Source organism: Magnolia sinica, chromosome 15 (genome assembly GCF_029962835.1).
Source record: "Magnolia sinica isolate HGM2019 chromosome 15, MsV1, whole genome shotgun sequence".
In the NCBI taxonomy this organism is placed as follows: Eukaryota; Viridiplantae; Streptophyta; class Magnoliopsida; order Magnoliales; family Magnoliaceae; genus Magnolia; species Magnolia sinica.
In genome coordinates, this window is record NC_080587.1 from 14,598,032 (window position 1) to 14,604,488 (window position 6,457).

Consider the following 6,457-nt stretch of genomic DNA (forward strand, 5'->3'; position numbering starts at 1 on the left):
GTTTGATAGCTTTCACAAGCAAAATCTCTTTCTTTAAAAAGAACTGAAAAAGAGAAAGGAGAGAGAGAGAGAGAGAGAGAGAGAGAGAGCATTTTTTTTAAGATGGGGAGGGGCACTCCTTCCTGTTTGTATACTCTGGACGTTGGATACTTTGAACGCTACTCTCTCACTCTCTCCCGCAACCGAACTCTCTCTGTCACTCTCTCTCTCACACTCTCTCTCTCTCTCCTCATCCCTGTTTTCTGTTATTTTGCACCCTCCCCAATGGGTGCTTTGGTCATTGCAAATTCAGGTGTGCTTTTGTCACTGTTTCCAAACCGGTACAAACCTTGTGGGTCCATCATCAAAGGCCCAACATGTGCTAGCCCGACTATATAAAGCCCAAAACCCAAAACCCATCCTACAAAAATTAGTTGGGCCCAGCTCCAAAATAAATCCCAAGGCCTGTTTCTCATAATGAATATTCATAATCCATCTCTTGATCAGGTGAGCCACACATGAATAAAGAAACAAACATTTAAAAACAAATGAAATTACAAAATGCATATGTTGCTTAATCAATGATTCAAACGTCATGGTCGGGCCCAGCCAGGCCTGGCCACCTAAAATTAAATAAGCCCAGACATAGCCCGATAATCGGTCAAGCCATCCCGTGGTTCGATGCATGGTTAAATGAATCGGATACCCACCCACAAATGAACCAGATGCCCCTGTCTGGTTGTTTTTTAAGTCTTGACTTGACTTAAGTCATTGACTTGACTTAACTCGACTCGAATGCAGTCGACCCGACCCGAGTCGAGTGCAAGTCAAGTCAATGACTAACCTAGTAGGAATAAATTGACCGGGCTCGGGGCACTGAACTAGATCAATCCAACTGAGTCCAAGTTCACTTAAATGAGTCCAATGATAAAACCATGTTCCAAGCCCAGTCTAAATTCAGATTGAGAGACATCTACTCATCACATGTCAATATTTAGACATTTGATTTAGACCATTTGAATGGTTAGGATTACATCATGAAGGAGTTTGTATATTCTACATCCAAGATGGGCCATGGTTTTAGATGGTCTGGATTTAGTTATGGTTATGCACTCTCTTAAATTGGGCTATGATTGTTGAACTTAGTCAGCTGGTTATCATTTTTCTCTGTTCTTTATGCAGGTGAGGATGAGGCCCAGCTAACAAGTGGATTACTGCATTTTGGGCTCAGGCCCATTCATCATGGGGGCCAACATATGAACGTCTCAAATCTTATATAGGTAACGTGTGGAGATCTGGTTTCTAGCTCTTGAGGATGGGGCTCATCAGATTATCATTGCTGGTCATGAAAAGGTGCACATAAACATTTTAACTTGGCATGCAAGAGGTTTGCTGTTTCTGAACCCAGGAGTTTTAATTTTTGGACTGATGTCCTAAGTATGATTAAGTGCACATGTTATCAAGTGGGATGTCAAACACCCACAGAGAAAGAAAGAGAGAGAGAGATGCATATCGTAATATTTTCAATGGTGGGCTACCCATCCTACTGCTGCGGCCTGCAAGAGTTTTAAATCTAACTTGTTTTTTTATCAGTGTCCTAACACGAGTGAGTGCACACAAATGTTATCATGTTGGATGTTACGTTATCAAACTTCAAGGGTTGAAAACCTTAAATGCAGGGCTATAACCTAGTAATAATTCAATAAGACTGAAGTGCATCCACATAAAATTTGATGAGAATATACTAAAAGCTTAATATTAAAATAAAAATAAAATAAAATAAAATAAATTAGTCTGAATTTTTAATCCAGCGGAATAAAAGAGTTGTGAAAACAATTATAAAAAGTAACTAAGGGTTCAGAAATTTGTATTTAATAGATTTTGAATTTAATTTGTCTTCTCGAGTTGCTAACTCAACTATAACTGGATTCTAATCCGTTCTAGTCGGAAGACAACACAGTAATATTAATAAAAAAAACAAAACATCCAACATATATTAGAATTATGATGGGCTTGATCTCTTATAAAGATATAAATGATCACATCACAGAGAATTGAAAGCATCTCATGTACCCGAAGGTGACAATAAATCAAACAACTTTATATATTGATTTATTCCCCAATTTAGGAATTCATTCACATCAAATCATAATTCAACATAAAAAATTTAACTTTAATTGAAGAAATGAAATTAACTAGCAAATGTCTATTAAAAGATTCATCCCTTAACCTTAACTAAGAGATTAGCTAAGCATAATTAACATCTTAAATAAAACATAAAGAAAAACTAGAAAACACAAAGTAGAACTGAAGGAATAATGATTCCGAAGAAACTCTGCAACTCTTATATCTCTCTACTTTACCCTAATTTGTACTTAGAAATGCCTAAAACCCTCTGTAAATACGGAAAATACAAAATGACTTGAAACCGCCTTCAAATTTATGCACTTTATTAAACTTTAGTCGCATCGATGGTAGCCTTCAGTTGCATCGAATTTATTCTCGGTTGCAGTTAAATTTCTTCAATATTCATTTGAAGTCTCTGTCTCCCTTAGGTCGCACCGAACTCTTTTTCGGTGACACCGAACTTATCTCTAATTGGACCTAATTTCAAGTCAAACTATCTCTGAAAATCACTGTTTGTTACTAGGTTGTTCTGCGCACATTCAGTCAGACTGAACCAACCTCAAGTAAGGGTTAGGATGATCTCCCTTTGTTGGCCTCATCAGGCCTCCCTGGTACAGCCGATAATGGAAGAAAGGCCTACTGAATATGAGAACGGTAACAAAAGTGTTCCCATCCGTCATTCAATGGAAGAATATAATCTCATCACCTCTACTAAAGACACTATTCACCCATCAATAAGGACAACATTAACAACAACAACAACAGTCAAGATGGAACCCGCAGTACCCCAATCATAGGTGGCAAATGGGCATGGCCTGGTAGCCTAGGTGGTTTACACTGATAGATCGAACTTCACAGAGACTTCTCGAATCCACGAGGAAAGAAAGCAGAAAATAGAAATAAATTCTAAGAAATTCGAAATTGATTAATTGATGAATAAAAACGAGTTCACAACCCTTTAAATAGGAGTACCAAGCAATGGGAAAGAAATCAGAATCAAACTACAACTCAAACTCCTAGAATCTGCGACTTACTATAAATAGTAAACTTACTATTTATAGACGGTCGTGATATCTACTAGTGCGCAAGGTTTTCAGTCAAAAATAGTAAGTGTCCTATTTGGCTTCACCAAACCGTTCTCCTAATTATTCTAAGTTCTTTTCACGTTGGGCGCAACTCCTAAAGCCCGACGGATGAAGAGTTATAATCAAACTAAAACTTACTATTTATAGTAAAACGAAATTAAAACAGGGAAACGACCGTCGATCCAGGGGTTTTTCGTAATTCCGGGCTGCGTAACCCGGCATAGCGGGGTTGGCTGGCTAAAGTAACCCATCAATAAGGACAACATTAACAACAACAACAACAGTCAAGATGGAACCCGCAGTACCCCAATCATAGGTGGCAAATGGGCATGGCCTGGTAGCCTAGGTGGTTTACACTGATAGATCGAACTTCCAATGAAATGTTAACAGTGCCCATCTAAGGGCAACTCCTTGCCCCATTACCACCTAGGCCCCCACCAAGTCATTTACCACCAACATATCATGAAAACGAGTATTGTGCATATCATTAACTCAATGGTCACACAATGAATCGTTGTTTCACCTTAAAACACGCAGTCCAAAACTTAATTGACTAAGAAAAAATTACCATTATGACTCCTGACACAGCTATGGAAAATACACTTCAGAATCACCTGCAACAGCATCAAGAGGGTCCCGGTACATCGAGCACCCATACCATTGATATCATTAGAGAAGAATCTCCTCTTCATCAAGTCCAATTTATCCATATCATTAACTCTCATTCAGAGTATGAACCCCTCATCTTGCAAAGGTCACCCCCATCCAGTCCAATCATTGTGCCCATTAATATACAATGAGCATTTTCAGTCAATTCAGTCTTCTCAACATCAATCAATCAAGGGGACAACCACCCCATTCTAGTAATTTACCAGGGGTACACCATGCTAGTTTTTGCACCCTCAATGAATCAAGGGGAAAACTCGAACCTTGCACCTATTGGTTAGGTTTCTACCGAGCCTGGGTCATCCAACCTACTTAGTCTTTGAATCCCTACGTTAAATCTTACCCCCTAGAGCTATGGTTTACCGAATTTACTCGTTCTAAGTTAGAATAACACACACTCAAACACTTTGTACACGATAAAACTAATAAGGCGGTTCTTATGTTCATAATTTTTATATTTAGGTTCAAAAGCATCACAAAATCCGGAATTTAATCCTATTGTTCATCATTTTTAAGTTCAATTTTCTACACTGTTGGATACTCCTAAAACTAGGGAGATCCCCTTAAGGTTCGAACTTTAAATTTTAACCGTCTCAACACCTAATTATTGTGGTTTGTATAGTTTGCATTTCTAAGGTCCTGGTTATCACAATACTTCGCTCTGATACAAGTTATAACGCCTCAAAAATCGACACCTGAATACATAAACTCCGATACCAAGTTTCCAGGCATTAACTTAATAAAATACTCATGTGTCTTCATTCAGATTCACATTCATTTCATACACAAATAATAAAGTAATATGTTTCAACTTAGTGGAAACAAAGCGAGTTAGAGATAACAAAATCTGAAAATATAGGACTAACATCCAAAAGTTACAGTTGCAAAAGTAGTGATCACCCATGTGAGAATTATACGAACGATAATAATTGCAATAAGAATAGAAAAACAACTACTAAGAGGGAAGAAACTAAAGATCTATTGGACACCCCGAGTGCACCACTGACTGATCCTATTCCTGAATTATCTGCATGCGTCAAATAGGAAGTGTCAAACACCAACATAGTGAAGAAATATCCCCAAGATTGTTACTTGGGACATTTTGGTGATTAGTAAGTTCATAACAGATACATATTCATATATACATGTAATACACTTAAGTACGTTACTTTTAACGTACAACTACTAAGCAAGTTAGACATGTTACCAACACAACCAAGCGTAAGTAATGATAAAATAACAAACAAACAACTTTCTAATATATTTTATAAGTATATTAATGTTATGATGAAATGATGCATAGTCCTCACAATCCAGCACTCCCTCACGAGCGATTTCAACATATATTTCGTAAATGCCAACACTCACTCACGAGCGATTTCATTGTCAAATCGCAACCTATCTAAGATATGCATGATTAGCCAAGTGATTATTAGTTTCAGTTCATATAGTAGGTTGGCGAAGCTAGGATACCGCTGTTATATCACGAGTCATTACCCGGATCACGTTGCTCATTGTGCAATGTGGCGGCTCCTCACCAGTGTCCCTTGATCCAAATTAAAGGATCGACACAATACAGGTCATCACTCAACACCAAATATGTTCAGAGGTGCGGGCTTGTCAACCAAAACTAAATCAATACAAAGAAAAAGGCTCAGCACCAAATTCCATTTACACCCGATCATTCGAACAATACTCTGGCATGGAATTATCAACCATGTAATTTAATGGGGACTATTCGAACAACATTTTATCACCTCTATTAGTGCTCATTGGTCACTACGAGGAGGCTCGTCACCCCAACATAGGCCAACAACTTAAATACGATGTTCCATACCAGCATGCTCAGCTCATGAGTCTCTGTAGGATCGTAACACACTAATGGTTATGAGTATACTAAATCAATGATAATGGTGATATCCTAGATTCTATTAAATGTTATACAATCACTAATCATAAGAATGATCAAGCTTACATTAGACTGATGTGATCGACTACAGAGGACCTCGGGTAAACTAGCATTGGGTGCAAAGCATCCCGTGTAACTCCAACTATTGTTGATCGTCCGTGTTCACTTCAGTCGGCCATATTAGCCTGGTATAACATCCTTAAAGCAGGCTATCCGTATACCATGCTCAGCTCATGAGTCTTTATAGGATCGTAACACACTAATGGTTATGAGTATACTAAATCAGTGGTAATTATGATATCCTAGATTTTATTAAATGTTATACAATTACCAATCATAAGAATGATCAAGCTTATATTAGACTGATGTAATCGACTAAAGAAAATCTCAGGTAAACTGGCATTGGGTGCAAAGCATCCTGTGTAATTCCAACTACTGTTGATCGTTGGTGTTTACTTTGGTTGGCCGTATTAGCCAGGTATAACATCCCTAAAGTAGGCTATCCGTATATTTAAATAATTTACAAAGTTCGATCCGCCACAACAACACAGTTCAATCATATTAACATTTCTTAGCATTCGACGTCGAAGAATTCTAATATTAAGAGTTTCATGTCATTCAAGTATTCCATCGAGCATGTTATCAACCAAATAGCAAAAAGACATATTTAGTTATTCTAAAATGTCAGATA